At 29.0% G+C, this 20,849-nt stretch overlaps 1 non-coding gene across 1 annotated transcript; it reads right to left on the reverse strand.

Annotated features, from left to right (window-relative positions):
• Positions 1-17,330: 17,330 nt before the first annotated feature.
• On the reverse strand, positions 17,331-17,414 carry Trnal-cag (transfer RNA leucine (anticodon CAG)). Its single transcript has one exon. It is a non-coding gene; the product is annotated as a tRNA-Leu (tRNA).
• Between the last annotated feature and the right edge of the window lie 3,435 nt (positions 17,415-20,849).

Here is a 20,849-nt window from a genome sequence, read left to right on the forward strand (position 1 = left end):
GCGATACCGTAGCAGAAAGATAAATAAATCTTCAATACCTGCTCTCTATCTACTCTCTGTCAGTCTGTAAACGGAGATAAATAGAGACTGAGTTTAATATTTTAAATCTCAGCAGGGGTTTTATTTTGTACATTTTTTCTTCTTTCAAGTCATCAGTTTAAAGAAGAATTAATTACTGTACATTTATCATAATTTTGATCAAAAGGTATTCTATGTTTGACAGAGTAATTACAGAAAAAATAGAAGTATTTTATTATTTTTGATGATAGCTATTACTAAACAGATTGAGACATCTTCCAAACTAAATAAGGAACAAACTAAGCTAAATAACTAAATAAGCGAAGATAGAGACTAAAACATTACAATTAACAACGATCCATTCACACCGAAAATCTCTTTGTCTGCTATTTAATATTAAGAGTTGATTCATAGAATAAAAATAGCATAAAAGATGTACTTCTTCGAGACAATAGTTCTCCAAATACAGCTTGCACATTTGTGTCAAAATTTAATTTATATCAAAAGAAAATAAAGTTAATCAAGATGGCACTTCGATAATTCTTAAGAACTTACATTTGCTTGATACCATATGACTCTATAAATGCTGCTTCTTAATTTTAATTTCCATTAATTATCTGTTTCAAAATTTGACACTGAAATAAAACTTCATTAGTGTTTCGTTAACTCCACCGTTTCCCAAGCATGCTTTTGCCTTCATTTTCGAAAGATTAAAGGAGTGCTTTGTTTTAATTCGAATAAAACTAAAGTCTTGCACAAAAGATTTTTCATAGAGTCGGTCAATATGAATTTATCTAGGATATTTAGAAAGTGAACACTTATATCTATAGCGTTTTGAAGAATACGAAGGAAATAAAAATTATCCCTCTTTGTTAAAATTGCTTTTTGTTCCAGATGAAAGTAATTGCTCTCATGAGCAATTCAATGTAATAATATTTCCTCTGAAGAATTTGTGTTAATCTTAAAGGAATGTTATAATGAGATATAACTAGAAAAAATGAAATTTTGTTTGGAATAAGGTTTCTCTAATTATAAAATGAATGAAATTCTTTAGAATATTTTACTATGAAATAAATAGAAAATAAATAATTTTATTCTCCTTTCAAAAAAGCAGACGATATATTTGATTTGTGTTATAACCCTGTAACACTATCTAATAGGCAGAAATTTTTGATTTGCTTTTCATTTCTGATAATTCATTCTTATAAATATAAAAAAGTAGTAAAATTATGCAAAATGGGAATTTTTATTTTCCTTGAATTTGGAATTTTCCTTTCATTACTCATAATTAGAAAGAAAATCGCAATGTAAATTTACTCAAAATGATTTTATGATAGAATTTTCCACTCTGATGGAAAAAAATATAATTAGAATACTATCTTTGAATGATACTCAAAGATGAAAGAAAAAAATAATATGAAGCTTACAATGATTTTTGAATAATATATATGGTGTCCCACAAAATCATTTAAAAACTTAACTGGTTGGTGAAGTACAAGAAAAAAGTTGTTTTAGAAATATAAAAAGTAGATGCTTCTTTCGGATACAGAATCCTTCGTTCAAAAAATTCAGTATAAAATACACTAGATAAGTTTATATTGGAATATAAATGAAATACATTATTACAACAGCACATGCTTAGAAGCAGCATAGCAAGTCTTATTCATTATGATAGATGAACGCAGTATAATGGGACTTTGCATGTACAAAAATTTTTTGGAGTATCCGAGATACCATCTAAAATCATACACGCTTTTAGGACTTTTCGGCATTTTGGGATAAATTTTAAATTGTGAAAAAAGTGAGAAATAAGAAAGTATCTTTGGAAAGCAAAAAAGAGGTGAGTAGCTTTTTTAGAAATCGAAAAAATACAATCTTATATTTTATCTGTTCATAAATCAGCAAGTATATTTTGAATATATCCACGAATAGAAATGCAGGAGAATGAAAGAAATATGTATTTTAAGCTTGTGCGGTGAAAACACTTATTGTTAAGCATTAAGTTTATCATATCATATAGATTAAATGACTAATATTTGATGCGAATTCCGTAGATATATAAAAAAAGACAATATTCTTTAGTCAAGAATTTTGGAATCAATTCTAGCAAAATAAGTCTAAATGTTATCGAATGGCCTACTAATGAAATGAATCATTCAATTCAAAGCCTAAAAATTCAAAGCATAAAGATTCACAAATCACGACAAATGATAAGAAGTTTATGATTATATATTATTATGATTAGTTTATGATTATATATTATTATGATTAGTTTATGATTATATATTATTATGATTAGTTTATGATTATATATTATTATGATTAGTTTATGATTATATATTATTATGATTAGTTTATGATTATACATTATTATGATTAGTTTATGATTATTATTATGATTAGTTTATGATTATATATTATTATGATTAGTTTATGATTATATATTATTATGATTAGTTTATGATTATATATTATTATGATTAGTTTATGATTATACATTATTATGATTAGTTTATGATTATATATTATTATGATTAGTTTATGATTATATATTATTATGATTAGTTTATGATTATATATTATTATGATTAGTTTATGATTATATAGAAGTTTAAAAACAATGTTTTAATAAATGCCATACGTTTGGCGCAGCCTAATCAAGAATGGTTCTTGCGCCACAAAACTATACTAAATCATATCAAAACAAAACGTAAAATTAATTTTTCCTTCAGTTGAGGTTGTTTATTTCAAATGTAATACCTTGTTTTAAAATGAAAAGCAAATTTCCAACATATCATAAACAGTGTTAAATTATTATTGCATTATAAATGTAATTGATTTAAAGAAGAAAAAGTGAATTTTCCTGCCATTCCAATTAAATTTTAGAATATTTTGACTAGTATCATGGTAGTAATTTTTATTACGTTAATATTTTTGTAATAATTGGTTCAAACTTTTCATTAACGAATATTATGAACTATATAAAATATTAATATACAGATTGTTTGGTTATTTATTTTTTGTTATTTATCCTATCTTTGGGGTCAGACTCAAATATTGTCACCTACCCCTCTGGATATTTACACATGCACATCGCTAATTAAGTATTTCTAATTAATAATTAGTGACAGCAATGAGTTTGTTTTTCACAAGTGAGCACACTAAACATTTTCTGAGAAAACCGCAATGTTTATTTGTTTTTCTATACATCCAATAAATTGATAAAAAATAAGAAGTTAGACACTGAAATTCAGAGAAGAGACGAAGGAGAAGTTGAATATTTTCACCCAAAATCCTTGTAATTTCTTGTGTAAAAGAAAATAAAGTATCTAAAACAGTTATCAATAAACAAAGTACTTCTCTAAGTCTCTCTAAAGTTTTCTCCTTCTCTTCACCTTGTTCTTTTTTTTTTTTTTTTTTTTTTTTTTTGCAAAAAAAAAAAAAAAAAAAAAAAAAAAAATCCATGATCATCGAATTCTCATAACAGGAGAATGGCAAGTCTTTGCTCACATCTCTTAGGATCTGAGACAGAAGCTCATAAGTATTACTAAATGCAGAGCCAATCCATCACGATTCACGTGGCAGTAATTGACAAAAAGACGTTTGGCTGTAAACATCGATCATCCAAGTTGCGAAGTCTGTCAGACTTTTCGAGAAACGCTTAAAGAAATCTTACTGACAGTTAGAGAGTAACAATTTTAACAGAGAGAAAGCCCTTGTTTATATTTCTAGTGAACTAGGATGCGGAATTTGGAAAGAGAAGTACATTTTAATAGATTGAGGCATTAGATTTGTTTTCAGAGCCATATAATTCTATCTTTGCAGTATACATGGGTCTATTCATTTTCATTGGAAACAGATTAGATATATTTAAAGCAGAAACTCATATCGGCTTTTTTTGTGGTTTTTATTTAATTAAGAGTTTTTGTAAATATTAAAATGTTTTGGAATCTGTAAAATATTTTTAAGTATTGTCAGCTGGTGAGACATAAAAATATTAGAGGAAAATTAATTTTTAATTAATTATTAAATGCGGTGTATGCTTTTAACGATTAATAAAACTCTTTTAATTTTAATTGCAATCAATTTAATCAAGATAGCGTAGTCACTAAATTTTTTGCAATTCTCTTATGAATCGAAACTGTATATTTATTGAAAGTTTAGAAAAATAAAGCTAGATTGTGAGTTAATTTCCTCAATTTTGTATTGTATATTATTTAAAACATGGATAATTAGACAGAATTCATTAAAAAATTTTTTAAAACATGCGAACGAAAGCTGATGAATTTAAAGAAATAACTTTAAAATGCAATTTAGAGTGAACATAATAATAAAGGCAATCGAATCTTACCTTCATTACTTTTTTCTCTTCAGAAAGAGCATGTTTTGTTAACAGAAATATCCTTATTAACAAAGTTCTAATCATTAGTATCCATCAAGCAAAATATTAAAACTTTTGTAAAGCAATACTAAAATATTATAGTGATATCAGTAATTATGTTTTTAGAAAATCTCATTTAAGGAAGAGAAGACAAAACTTCTTTATACTGATTAGTAAAAGGACTGTTTTACATTGATATCATCTCTTTGCATTTTAAATTATGTATTATAACATGACGGCATTCCGACTGGCGTTCTGCCGACACTAATTCCAATCAATGCTTTTCCTAACAATAACAGGATTTCGATTTTAGTGTACCGAGATGATATCTACAGCTAACTCCTCGCTTCCATGAATTCAATGTTTAATGTTTTCGATTGCTAGGGCTAATTTGTAGGCAACAGTTATTTCCCACACAACATTCTATCAAAAGTGTTTTAATGCCCTTTTTGTAAAAAAACGAATCAACCTAAAATTAAGAAAAAGTTTATTCATTTCTATTTATTTGCCTATTTTATATTTTATCAAAATTTGTCGACATATTATTAAAACATTGAAATAATAGCCTAAGGCTGCGATATTAATAATATTACTTTCATCATACAAAAAAAACTTTGATGAGTTCCATCTTGTCATAAAAAGATGCCACATTTTTTTTAATCATATTATTTTAAATTATACTTCAGCAATAATGATAAGCCAGTCTGAGTGATTAGCTATACTTTAAAATGACGAGATTAAATGGAGATGTTCCTATAATTTGGAAAATTAGTTGCATACATAATAACGTTTTAAATCTCTATTTCGTTCGTTTCGATCGGATCTTTTTATTAATGATTTTTCAACACTTTCCTTTGATCTAACTTCTAATATGAAATTTATAATCGAAACTTCTCAGCTTAATTTCGTTTTTTCTTGTATTATTCCAAAACATAGCGTCGCTACAGGTTTTCTGCTCCGGAGTAAACATGTAAATACTTTATATGTGAGAGTTGTTACTAAATGACTATTAACAAATTCGATTGATTTTGCGTCCATATATATATATATATATATATATATATATATATATATATATATATATATATATATATATATATATATATATATATATATATATATATATATATATATATATATATATATATATATATCACAACAACAACAACAAGTGAGATTTTGGAAATTTTCAATTAATATGAATCTAGTTGATATACCTGGTGCCGTTCGGAATTAAAATAATTTCACGTATAGCATTTTTTTCTTTGGTTTAAATTATTCTAATACACGCAATCTTTTTATTATATTATATTCCTTAATCGATTCACTTGGGCCTTGGTCACTTGTAAATAAAGAATATTTAAGTTCTTTCTTTTACTTTTTTTTATTGATTAAAAATCTACTTTAAATCAATAAAAAATTTCTAAAATATATGAAATAGAAATTTCAGAAAATTATATAGAGAAGATTTGCCTTACTTTTATGTGTTTCAAAATTGTTTGTGTTAAATTTTAAAAGAAATAATAATAATAATAAAAAAAGGAATTAGGTAACACTAAAGATGTAAAAGTTTGAACACTAAAGTGGTATGAAACTATTTTTCGTAAAATAATTTGCTCTAAAGCTATTGGACAAAAGCTGCAAAATTTCTATTCATATTTGAGTATTTAACTAATGCAGTTTGAGAAGCTTGTGGTATTGCTTCTTTTTTCCTTAAAGAATCGATATGCAAATTTTGGTTGAAATTGGCCCAGTCGTTTAGGAGAAGACGTGGAACTGGTATATGCATATATAGACACATAGATTTTTATTTGCAATAATACGAAGTATTTAGAATTTTTTTTTTACTTTTTATCCTCTGTTAATTTATATTGTGAAATAAATAAGACTATCACCTTAATTTTCAAAATTAGTTTTCACTATTGTATAAATTTTGAATACTCGCGAAAGGGTTTTAATTTGTTCAAATTTATTTTCATAATTTTGATGTTGCAGGTTGTGTAAAATTAATGATAATAAGTAACTTTTTTTTTAAATTAAACAAATAAATATCTTCGCATATAAACAAATGTCTTTAAATCATTGCTCTGATATGTCTTCGACATTTTTATGGTAATCGAAGTCTCTCGATTAAGTGTTTAACTTTATTCTTTAAAAAGAGCATTTTTCATAATAATAATAATAAAAGAAGCCTTATCTTAAATTGTTGAATCATAATTAAACAATGATGTCCTGGTACAATTATTTTATACAACATCTCGTCGCTGCATCATAAAGCATATCTACAAAACAGATTTTTCAGGTGAAAAGGAATTTTTTTCTCACTCTTTGAAGCCATTCAATTTGATTGCCTTTCTAATGGGACTGTTCTTCTGCCTTTATATGGCTCAAGTAAACATGAACCCCTGGCAATAACATGCCTTCGCTCCAATAACTTTTGCCAAAACTAAAACCAGGAAACTATCTCCTTACCAATCACACTTTCCCAGCCTATATTAGAGATATACACCTCCGAATAGACAACAACTCCATGAATCCGATATTTAATGTTTCCGATAGATATAAGCAATCTCTAGGTGACTGCAGCAGTTATTCGCAGCCCCTCCCCCCCAATATTCCCAAATCCCTCTCTTTATAGCTCTCTAGGAAAAACGGCTGTTCTCAGCACTTCTGTCCTTCATCTAGAAATCTTCAGCAAAGGAGAACGAAAAACGAAAATAACGAAAATGCGATCAATTTATTTTTGTTTGTCTCTTATCGTGCATCTTAAAAGCAAGTTCCTTTTTGCCGATGGATGGAGTTTGAAACAATAGATCGGTACACATTTTTTCTCGATTGCTTATAGTGTCCATAACCGAAACTCAATAAAAGTTCTCGATGCAAAAAGAAATGCTATTTACCCAGTTTACTTGTTTGTTTATCTGGGCTATAAACGTTGTAAATTTTCACTGCGTTGGATATTCATGTGGGTAAATGTTATTCCATGGTATTTTGTTTTTATACAGGAAGCTTCTAAGTCATAGAAGGATATGCCATTTTGCATTCTTTTCTTTTTTTCAACGAAAACGCTAAAATAGTTTCTTATATAATGGATATTTTGGTATTCTGGACAAGCGATAACAGAATGCATGTATTTTTACTAGCTGATTCCTTACAAATAACATCTCTGTTTTTATTTCTAGTTTGTATTTTCTCTGCTTTAAGAATTTTCAGTTGTTTATTTTGGCTAGTTTCTTTAAATGAAAACTCTTTTGTATTATACTAAATTATACATTTTTCATTTTTTGTGAATTTTTTAAAAATTTATTGCTTTACCAATGAAGCATAATGAAAACGTGTCTGCATTTCTATTTAGATATGCTAATGACAAGTCCCATTTCATGTAAAACATTGGTAAGTTTCTCTGAAAAAATTAATGAAGGAGATGACGAGCATTTTGAGTTTGATGCCAAATTGGAGCACATTTCTGTAGGAAAGCGTAAAAGAAATAACGCGTAATCTGATAACCTTTTAAAATTTATTTTTCTTGTTGTGCATTGCAAGAAAAATATCTGATAACAAGAAATTGCTTTTTATAAGGATCGGTTAAAAACTAAAACAATATTATATTTCACATTTTATTTCAATTTCATCCATTTCATTTTCAATATGTTATAACTTGCATGGCAAGAATCTTATAATAACGTAGTCTTAAGAAATATTCTTTAAAAAAAGAACATAATACTTTGAGCTTAATCTTAATGTTCGTAGTTTTAAGGAGCATTCTTTAAAGAAGATAATTAACCTTTGAGCATATCTTAATGATTTTAATCTCAATGTTAACAGTCTTAATTAGCATAGACATAAAGAGAATTATTCCTTAACGAGTTCCAACTGCAGAAGTAGTGATTATGTCAAAAACCACGGAACCTTAGTGTATACAGCCTTTCACTATTTTTTTAGTCATGTATTTCGCAAGTTATAGTTAATAATGACCGTTTTTACCCTAAAAATGATCTTTTTTAAAGTAAAATTTTTACAAATGCTTAAACTTTTCAAAATTTATTACAATTATTTCCAATGATTATGACTTGTAATATCTCGCATTGAATAAAAATCATGCGATATATGAGGAAAAATATCTCTTGTTCAAGATATTATTGTAATGCTAGAAACCTTTAGACGGATATTTTTAATTACATTTTGGGATTTTTGTTAATAATTTGACTTTAACATCGATATTTAATTGAAAATTTATGTTTCTATCTTATTCTAAGCCATTTGAAGTTTTAAATCACTATTTTCAAAATATATTTCTGAACATCAGATTATGCAAATTTTAATTAGCACCGAAAGTAACAAATCCAATAAAATCGAATGAGAACATACAATAAATAGCAGATCAGACTATTAATACTATTACGACACATCACATCTCAAAGTCTAATCATCTTGTATAATCTCCGTTCTAAGAGAATAAATCGCATTTCAGAAGTCTGGAATGGATGAGAGTATACAAGATGATTAGACATTCCAAAAAATATTCCTGTATGTACAATTTGTAGAAAATTGAAAATTCGTAAATAAATTAATATACACTACTTCTAAGAATTTTTCAAATGCATCAATATTTCAGACATTATCCTATTTTTTGTAAATAATTTGTATAATAATTTATATATTTAGCATCATAGATATACCTCGATATACATCCGATACTACTATAATCAGGTAATAGCGCAAAGAAAGAATAATGTATTCTGGTAACACAAAAAGGTATTCAAATTTTTATTCCGTACAATAATTTAAAATTTCCTTTATAATTTAAGTTTAATATCTTTTCTTAAAAATGTATAATGCTGTTTTGCCATTCCCTTTTTATTTTTGAATTTACGAAGCATACAAAGAAGTACTGTAATTATGAAAGAATTCACTTTTATGGACTCTCATAGTTAGTACTTACCAATGTTATGCGACAAACAATATCCAAGTGCTTATATTAGAGTATACAAGAAAGTTTCATTTGGACAACTCCTGTTGGTTGAAGTTTTAATTCAGTATTTTCGTAAGTTATGTTTCTGAATATTAGCTTCTATAAACTTTCACCACAATTGAAAGAGGTAGACGCAATAAAATAAGTCGAGAAAAAAAAAGTATTTTTAAAAAAATACTCATTAAAGATTTTACAGCAAATAAGAAAGACAACATATTTTTCTTGTCAAAGAAAGCTTTGATTTTTAAAATGGGTAAAACACAGCTATTTACAGCATATGGAAGTAAGTTATACGATGTTACTTCCAAAGACTAATATAAAATGATATGCTATTTCTATGACCAACAAAACATGAAGAAATCTTACTATATAGTTATATACTTGCATATGAGAATCACTTTGGCTACCGGTAATAAGTCGAATTCTCAATCTAGATAAGGTAAAGAATAAATTCGGTAAGGAGGACTTCTTTTAACGTTGAGAATTGTTAAAGTTTTATCTTTATTTACACTATTAAGAAACTCAGAAAAAAATATGTACCAATATGTTAGGCTTCGAAAAACTCTTATCGTACAGAATGCAGTTCGTGCTTTTTTACGCTCTTTTTATCGCCCGTTCTGTTCTCGAAGATCTCGTAATGCACGACAGTTTGCAGAAAACAGCACTTCCCTTCGGAAAAATCATGAAAAGAAAGGAATTTGCCGAAATGAGGTGCTCTAAATCACTAGTAGAGTCGCCGAGGGATTTCCATTGTCGATTGCGGAATTCGGGATCGGATTCAAGGAGCTCTGGTATTTACGATGAAAGTCTCTGAAATGGCGTGGAGAACTGTGATTGGGAAGGAGAGTGCTCTTTAGATTTAGTTTTACCTGGGTGGTTAATTAGCGAGCGTATGTCATCGCGAAGAGTTTAGTGTGTGTCCGGATATAAGAGCAGGAGCACAATACCATTAGACATCCTATCAGCAGAATGACTTAAAGCATGTGAGAAATGTGCTAAAGCTGATTAACGCGAACATTACAGTTGGTTACGCAGATGGGAAAGGTAATAAGTTTACGGTCATGTGAAGGAGACGAATGAAACGGATATAATAGAAATATCTTTTGTTTTTATTTCCTAAAATGCTGTTTATTGATGGAAGAAATTAAGCTTATGTTACTTTCCACACCGACTCTCAAACGTTTAGAAATATTCTAGATTAATCGGTAAATTAAATGTTTTAAAGATCTTTGTATAATGGCGAGGAATTTATTTCCATGAAATACAACAGTTTGTTTAAAAAAATTTAAGTAGAGAATTCTTTTGGAAATGTGACACTCCATGCATTCTAGTAATAATTTTAACAGTAATTTTTCTTTAGTCATCATAAAAAAAGAGAAATTTTAAAACAATGAGAAACTAATTAAACAGTTAGAACAAATCGAAAGAATTTTTTTGTCAAGATGGTTTGACATCTTAGAAATGTATGTTAAAAGGTGCCATTTAAAAAATAATTAAAAAGAATTATTTATTTGACTTTGTGATAGATTGATATCGTAATAATACATTCTTAAATTTTTTGTTATAAATCTAATTAATAAATTTTTTCTTCTTACTCTCTTTACTCATAATATTATAAAACAATTTCTTTTAGCTAAGATTAAGAATAAAAATCTTTAATTAAAAATACTCATTATTAATTTCATCAAAAACTCATTCCATGACAAATAGAGATTATCAGAGCCTAAATGATTTAAGAAGATGATTTCTTAGTAGCTTTGTAAAAGTTTTGCCTTTTCATTTGGAGCAACAACGAGAAAAGGAAAATATTTTGTAATTCTTGGATAATTGTTGTTCAAGAATTCGGAATTTCGGCGAAAACAGAACGAAAACAGAAGAGAAGAAATTTTCCTCACCATGCAGTTAATTTCTAAGAACATTCGATGATTTTTTTTCATCCAATTTGTTCGAAGTTTTCTTTTTGATAAGAGAAAGCAATTTTTTTTCAACTGCATTACTTTTTTTTGGAGCAGGGGACTGATAATCTATAAAATTTTCGTTAAAAAAATTTAAGAATAGTGAAAATTTTGAAACAAAAGCCGTCTCAATTGAAAAATGACCTGCTGTTGATAGGATGGCAGCCGAAATTTATGACATTTTACTATAATATCACTCAATTTTTTTCATTCCCCAAGGGTGATACTATGTTTCGTGATATATATGTATAGGGTTAGTAAGAAATAAGTTACCCAATTCAGTGGTCTCTAAAATGCGTTCTATTGATCCAAATGAGATAAAATTTGAACTACATATTGAGATGACGCACTTTATATTTATTAAATTAAAAAAAAAATAATACAAAAATTCACCATTAGGTGGCTTTGTAATACACATATGGTTCATAATTGTTAAATAAAGGTTTAATATGGTTTATAATTGTTAAATACAGTAAAATTAAAATTGCTCATTATGTCCTCTTTCATTTTCAGCAATATGTTCTAATCGGAGTACTATATTTTCTATAGATGAACGGAGTGAGTTTGCCGGACTATTAAGAATATGGCTCTGAATGTTGTCCTTCAGATCTGTTAGAGATGATGTCCTTTTGCGGTAGATATTGTCCTTCAAATAACCCCACAACCAAAAGTTGCAAGGAGTGTGTTCGGCGAGCGAGGAGGCCATGCTATTGGGAAATGACGTCCGATAACTATTGCTTCTGTAAAATGCTGTATTAATAATCACTTTACACGACGATCAATATGAAGTGATGCACCATCCTGCATGAAAATGATGTCTTGAAGGCATCTACGCTGTAAAAGAGTTGTTGGGATTACAAAATCCCTCAGCATATCATGGTACCGTTGTCCTGTGACGTAACAGGTTTGGATTCCATTTGAAGTTATCTCTTCAAAGAAATACTGTCCAATGATAAAGGTAGCTGTAAAACTACACCATACTGTCGCTTTTTCAGGATGCAAGGGTTGTTCCTGGACCACGTAAGAGTTTTCCTCTGCCCAATTCGACAGTTGTGGGTGTTAACTTGCCCATTGAGGCAAAAGTGGGCTTCATCACTCCACAGAATGTTCCATAGCCAAGTTGTGTCAACCACCATTAGAGCAAGGAACGGAAGTGCAAAAGTTTTACGGACCTCTAAATCCCCTTCCTGTAACAGATGAACAGACTTGATTTTGTATGGATAAAAATGCAAAATCTGCCCTACGATTTTTCGTACAGTTGAATACGGCATATCCAGAACACGGGAAACAACTGGCAACCTAACATTATTATGCGGTGACTGACTGTTGGCTTCATCGAGTGTGTTTGCAACGTTTTCGACAATGGAAGACGGGATTTTTTTTCGTCCTCTACCTGGAAGAATGCCAAGTTGCACAATTTTTCAAATATCTGCATCATCTTGCGTAGGGCACTTGGAGACATTGGGCCTTTTTGTATCTGCTTCACACGACGAAATTCTTTTAGAGCTGCAACGGAGTTTTGTTGGTTCTGGTAGAAGAATTTCACCAGTGGCGCTTTTTCTTGCAACGTAGGCATGACCACCAGAGAAGAAACTAATGTTTGTGCAGAATCCGCCTTCTTTTTATCCAAAGAAAAATGGTAATAGCCGTAACGCAAATTATGTTTCACATTTTCAATATATGCAAATAAATTCCATTTGTGTCACAGCTCCATCTATTGGTGAATTATATATATATATTATATATATATTATATATATATTATATATATATATATATATATATATATATATATATATATATATATAAACAGACAACTAATAAATTTCAGAAGTCTAGTAGGCACCCGCACATCAAAAGGTGAACTAAAAAGCGATTACTGCATTAAACTTTTTCAAAAAGTAAAAAAATCTTATATAAAGAAAAATTAAATAAAAGTGTGAAAAAAAGAGTTTTTATGACTTGGGCAAGTGTTTAATAAAGAATGATATTTTAACATTTTCTTCAATATGAAATACACTAATTGAAAAAAACAGACACTTATATTTTGACAGTTATATTTCGTATATTGATCCTATTGAAGTAAATTTCTTTTCTCTGTTGTTAACTATTTTTTTCTTTTATTGTAAATAAGCAAATACTATCATCTACTAAAAATTAAGAAAAAATAGTACTTAAATGATTTTTGGCTTTTGAATAAGTAGGAGGAAGGATGCTAAATAATCCTAAAATAATTATTTTGGAAGATATTGTAAATATTAAAATTGGATGTTTAATTCTTTAAAACTGTTTTTGCTGAAAAATATATTCTCTTCTTTCGAAAGCCATCATTTTCATCATTTTTAGAATATCTAGAGAAAAATCTTTAAAAAAGTCAAAATGTCACCTACAAAAATGATGGCAAAAATGTTAAAGAAATTGCAACCATTTATATATGTTTCGAACTTCATAAGATATCCTAGTAATCAAAGGACCAAAAAAGATCAGTAGCCCTAAAGAATTGATGCAAAACGATCAAAGAAAAAAATATTTCAAAAAGTAAGCGGATGAAAGTGTTGCCACACTCAAAATAATGCTGGAATCACATACGTTTCAAGAAGAATCGTTTACAACTACATAAAAAACTTCAAAAACTCTTATTCAGATAAAGGGAGCATCAACCTAAATGGATTGAAAGGTTCATTTTATACTGACTGCAGTGAAATAAAATCCTCACTTTCTGGAGATCAAAATGAATCGCATTATATTTTCTGATGATTAAAAATGTAATTTAAATGGCCCATATGGCTATTATTAATATGGGCATTATCTGGGTGAGAAGGAAAAGACTTATCCTACCCGATTTATAGATGGCAGGAAGGAGTTTTATGATTGGTTTGGCAGTAGGGTACGAAGGAAGAACAAACCTAGTGTTCCTGAGTAGCAGCCAGAAACGCACAAACTATATTTAAGTTTTGAATTCATATCTCTTTTCCAGTGGCGTTGAGCTAAGAGAAAATGATTGGATTTTCCAGTATGAAGGAGCATCAATCTACACAGTTAATGGTGTTAAAAATTGGTTTACAGTTTTGAATTCATATCTCTTTTCCAGTGGCGTTGAGCTAAGAGAAAATGATTGGATTTTCCAGTATGAAGGAGCATCAATCCACACAGTTAATGGTGTTAAAAATTGGTTTACAGCAAAAAAAGTTCGCTCTTTACTCGGCATGCTAAAACCCCAAACTTCACCAACTTGGTAGAGAACATACGGGCAAGGATTATTCATCGCGGTTATGGAAAAGGCAAGAACATTCAATATGTGGATGAGGTTCACAAAACTATGAATGATGTAAAAGAAAACGTTTGCCAAAGAGATTAAATACCAAATGATTAAATACCAAATCGAATCTTTGAAGAGATCAAAGCGAATAGTAGAAAAATTCTCAATTTGTAAGACTTTTATTTGTTTTTTTGCAAATGAAAGTGTCCTTTTACATTTTTCACAAAATATAAGATTTTTTTTTATTGTAATTGATTTGTAATTTTCTGTTTCTAGTTTCAGATATAGTCATCTATTTGTAAATAGGCCTTAAAATGTTATTCTTTAAATTAATCTGGAAAAATTTCAGTGTTCTTTTTTTATTTAAAAAAATCTTGTATCCAATTTTTTTCATGTAGTGTAGGTTTTACTTCACCTTAAAAAAATAATTTCTAAAGACAGCCTATTTAAACTGAAATATCTTTAAAACGTTATGAAGGCGATAGGAAAATAAACAGGATATGGAATTTGATAAATGGGAAAACATTTTTGTTTTATTTGTGATACATATTATCACGTTTGTATTAAAGTAATTATAGAATTTTATTTTTATTATTAACTTTTTTATTAAATAATTTTTATTTATTTACTTTGAATATTATTTGATATATTAATAATATTTGAATAATATTTGAGCAAAAATACTCTTTTTATATTCAGAAGGATGTTTATTCCTGTGAATTTTCAATATCAATATCTATATTAATTTAAGGCTTATAATATACATTTGATCGAAGACCTGTATGTTAGTATCTCAGAGAATTTTTTATATAAATACTTCACTTTAGCATTTTCTTAATAAAGAAAATTTATTATTTTTTCATTTTAAAATCTAAATTATTTCTTTATTTTTTTATTATTCAATAAAATATTACTTTTAATTCATGCAAAATTCCGTTGCCAACATATCTATGCTAAGTTCCAAAATGCCGATATAGAAATCTCAGATTATTATATATTGATAAGAAATCTTAGAGATAATTTTTATGTTCCTGATAGTTTTATTTTTCGATTAATAATTGAGTAGAATTGAATTTATATATAATTATGACTGGTTATATTTGGGTAATTTTCCATATTTTAAAGCAATAAATTTTATATGAAATAATTCTACATTGCATATATCCCATAAATCAAATTTGGAAATACGTACGTCTGGTCCAAGTCAGAGGGACCCTGCAAACCTTCAAGTCAAATGAATTGGCTGATATATATATAAAAAAATACCCAGCAAGAAAACTGGGAATATGAAAACAACAAATTTAAATAAACGCATCACAAACCGAAATTTTACTGGAATCTTTCGTGCTTAAAAATTGCAATGGAATAAACTGCTTGCGACTGGAATTTCAGTTATATTAACATCTGGTTTTGAAAACAAAAAAATTGGAATTCGAAAACTCCGCGATATCCGTTTTAAGATAGGTATTGTAATTTTAAGCCTTGATTAGATGATGAGGACGATATTTGAGTCAGTCCCTTTTCTGGAAAATTCTGCATCACAGCAGCCGAATGGCACATGACCCTGAAGGATTTGATATACACTAGGCTTGCTTGTATGATGGTTCTCAAGTGAAATCGGGTTTACGTTAAGTAGAATCCGACTTCGAAGAAAAGGCATTACATTAAAATTAAAAAAAAAAAACCTTTACCATGAAGTAGAGTATAAAAATGAATTATTTAATGTTCTTTTTAAACCTTTACTTTTTTTATTTTTTAAAGTGTCCTCTAAATCTTCATATTCAGTGTTGATAGAAATTATGCTGTAATATTTGATGTTGATAAAAATTATGCTGTAATATTTGATCTAGATAAAAATTTTGCTGTGAAAATTCAATATTATTTCTACTGAGATGGTTTCAAATATTAAAAAATAGTAGCGAATATATTAATTAACAGTGAGTCGAAACTCAAATTATTGTATTTCAATACCAAATAATCTATCAACTATCACTAACCAATGCACTGCATTGGCTACCTGATTCACTAGTTATAAATTTATATGATACTTATATTTGGGAACATACCAAAGAATCGGTTTACAAAAAGTCTAGATAATAAGCTATAAATGTCACTTAAAGTTATAATAAGTAATTAATGTCATTTAAATCAGTTTTAAGTATAGAAAGGAAAAAAAAAAGCTTCTATCCATATAAAAATATTCATAAATTAAAATAACGCAGTTTCTTTAGAATATCTTATTGTCTTCCTTTCCATACTGTTAGATATTTTTTAGAAGAAAGCGCTTTTTATTTCCTTAGGGTGCTGAAAGTTCGGAAACAAACAGGCACGACTCGCAAAAAAATATATTCTTGTCTGCAAATACTGTAGTTCTTACACTGTGATAAAGAAACTCGTTGAGAAATGAACAACTTGAAATTATGTCTCGGTAGAATTTAGAGTAAATCTTAGAGTTATTGAATCAACATATTTCTCCCCATTTGGTTTCCAAATGCAAAACATTTATACTGTGCAGATTTTTAAATATTGTCCAATATGTATTTAGCTGCGAAGAAACACATCCACATTCCATCCACGGACGACAAATGCAGCGACGCTTATCTTATGATATTAATGTCTTTAAATTGATTCATTTAGACTTAATAGAGAAAATACTGATTCACCGATTGTTTGAAATGTTAAGGCATAATGCACTAAACGTTTGTCCATGCTTTAAAAATACTAACAATGAATCAAAAACATTGTTTGTCAGAAGTGGGATTCGAACCCACGCCCACAGAAGTGGACTGCGACCTGAACGCAGCGCCTTAGACCGCTCGGCCATCCTGACACACTTGCGAAGCAGAGTGATAAATATATCTTCAATACCTACTCACTATCTACTCTGAGAGAAAGTAAGTCTTTATTACCTAACCGTTATCTACCTCCGCATACGGGTAAAGATAAGGGTAGATAATTACATTTTCTTCCCTTATCTTTTCTCGTAAAAGGAGACGAATCGAGAGTGATTTCGCTATTTTAATTCATAGCAGTTCTTTTATCTTGTACTTTATTTAAAATAATTAATTTAAATAAAAAGATTAAAGTACTATATTTATTACAACCTGACAATATTACTTGAAAGGAATTCTTTCCCCGACACAGAAACTGCAGGGAAAAAAATGAAAGTATTTTATAATTTGATGGTAAATTTTAATTAAAAGACTAAGAATCTTTCAAATTAAATAATGATACATATAAAGAATAAATTATAGATAATGACTAAAACGATAAAGATCTATTCAGAAAACCCGAAAAATATTTCTTTGTTATTTAATCATAATATTGATACCTTCCCTATCACACCCGCAAAATATGTCTCAAAAGATGTACTTCGAGACACCAGTTCTCCAAACCCAGCTTCTATATTTTCGTCAAAATTTAATCTATTTCAGAATGAAAAGAAAGTTAATTAAGGCATATTTTTAATTTTTCGATAATTCTTTAAAAAAATTACATTTGCTAAATGGCATATGTTTATAAATGCTACTTTTTATTTTTCTCTTTAATAAATTATCAGTTTCGAAATTTGACACTTAAGTAAAAATTTCTTAAAGCATTATTCCCCATCCCCTGAAAACTGCTTTATTTTCATTTGTGGAAAATTAAAGGAATACCTGCGCTTTAATTCGAATTCATGAAACGTTTCCATACCGAATTTTTCATAGAACAGTCATTGTTCATTTCCTTAAGTCATTTAGAAAGGGCAAACGATTGTGTTTGAAAGAATGAAGGAGGAATAAAATGTTCCTCCTTGTTAAAATTGTTTGGAATCCTCAAATGAGCCTTTTTGTTCAAGATAAAATTAATTGTCTTCATGAGCAATTTGATTCGATAATATTTCCTGGGGTAAATTTGGTTTAATGTTTAAGGAATGCTACGATGAGCAGTAACTCGAGAAAACGAAATTCTGTTTATAATGAGGTTTCTCTAATTACAAAAGGAACAAAGCTTTTTAGAAACTTTTTGATTAACATAATTAGGAAATGAATGTATCATGACTATTTTAGTTTCCCAATTATTATTTAATTTTCATTAAAAAAAGGAAACGATTTATCTGGTTTGTGTACTAAAATCAATCCTATCCAATTCTCAGGATTTACAGATATACTTTTCTTTAATAAGAATTCATTATTATACAAATAACTAAATAGAAAAATTATGCAAAATTTGAAAAAAAGCAGACGATTTATTTGGTTTGTGTACTAAAATCAATCCTATCCAATTCTCAGGATTTACAGATATACTTTTCTTTAATAAGAATTCATTATTATACAAATAAATAAATAGAAAAATTATGCAAAATTTGAAAAAAGCAGACGATTTATTTGGTTTGTGTACTAAAATCAATCCTATCCAATTCTCAGAATTTACAGATATACTTTTCTTTAATAAGAATTCATTATTATACAAATAAATAAATAGAAAAATTATGTAAAATTTGAAGAATTTTTTTTCTTGAACATGAAGGCTTTCTTTAAATACTCAAAATGAAAAAAAAAAAAGAAATCGATACGTAAATTTACATAAATTTAAAGATGAATTTTCCCTCATAGGTAAAAAAAAAAAAAAAAAAAAAAAAAAAAAAAAAAAAACCACCTTTAGTTTTTAGTGATTTTGGAACAGTAAATATGATGTCCCACAAAATAGTTTTTTAGCTTAAATGGTTGGTGAAACAAACAGAAAACAAGTTATTTTCGAAATATAAAAGCAGGTCTTCTTGAAAAATTCAGTGAAATATACCAGATAAAGTGTACATCGCAGGTTCAATATAATACAAATTCACAATAGTACAGCAACATAGTTGCATGATATCAGCATGGCAAATTTTTCACAGTAAGATAGATAGGAGAAGTAGGATGCTTCATATACAACAAATTTTTGAATATTTAAAGTGAACAAGACAATTGCTATCTGTAGAGCATGCACAATTTTATTACAGTTCGATATTTTTGGATACTCTTCAAACAGCGGTTAAAGTCAGAGGTAATAAATTTCTTTGGGAAACAAAGGAAAAAGTGAGGAGTTCCTTTAGATATCGAAGATATACAGGGTGATTCAAAATAGGGTATCCATGTTTGGGACGCCCTGGTGAGAGAACCAGTTGGCGTAATGCCTTAATATTTCGAGGATATACATTCCAGGCCATGGGAAATTGATTAATGCAATAATAACAATAATAAAAATAGTTAAAAAAGGGCTGCTAGATTAAATGTGACGCTGCGATCGGTTTAAGGTAAGGAATATGAAACATATCAGCAGTAAAGGACAAAATAAGAGGTATCTGCAATAAACTCCACCATTGCACTACTAACGCACACATTTCGCTAGCTAGATAAAAATTAGAAAATATGACATTGCGAACTGCAATGGAAAACAAAATTTGCATAATAGTCGAATAAAAGGTCTTTAATAACACATAAAAATCTGAGCGTACAGGTTCCGAACATTCTTAGGCCTCGACAATAGTTCTTTGTTTGCCGGAGCATGCGCTGCTACTGAAATTATTTTACTAAAACAGCAATAACGTTACTTTGGTGAAAGCTTATAAGCCAGTTAACAACTACGCTACTCGAGCAATTGCTTTTGTATCATGGTCATGTTACTGGACTGCGAACCACAAGGTTCTATCCTCGCGCATCATAATTCGCCACATTGGTGACCTCGAACGATGATCTTTCAACCTTCGTACAGCAGTTGTGGCGCCATCTACCCACAACAAAACCAAAGTCGCCAGACTCACTTGACGTAGCAACAGCATCAGCAACCACTCACGCACACACGCTCGCCATAACGCTTGACGCTACTCAAATGGGTACAGGCGCATTAGAATCAACAGCTAAAACATCACCACTCAACAGCTATATCGTTCGTCTCACCTCCGACTCACTGGAGGGAGAGTCTGTGGTGAAAGCTTATAAGCCAGATAACAACTACACTACCCGATCAATTGCTTTTGTTTCATGGTCATGTCATTCGACAGCGAACCACAAGGTCCCAGGTTCTATTCTCACTCATACCAAAGCGCTTCGCATATACCGAGGGCAGAAGTCTTTGTGTATGAGTCCAATAATACCTTGCGCTCTGCGGCGAATGGTCAAGCTCAGGTAGGTAACCTCGAAAGAGGTAACTGAAGTAACAGACCCTTTTTCTGTTAAAGCAAGCTGTGGTCGTAAAACACGGATACCTCAGGTCATTGAAGACGAAGCAACATATATCGTTGAGC

This window comes from Argiope bruennichi, chromosome 2 (assembly GCF_947563725.1).
Source record: "Argiope bruennichi chromosome 2, qqArgBrue1.1, whole genome shotgun sequence".
NCBI lineage: Eukaryota > Metazoa > Arthropoda > Arachnida > Araneae > Araneidae > Argiope > Argiope bruennichi.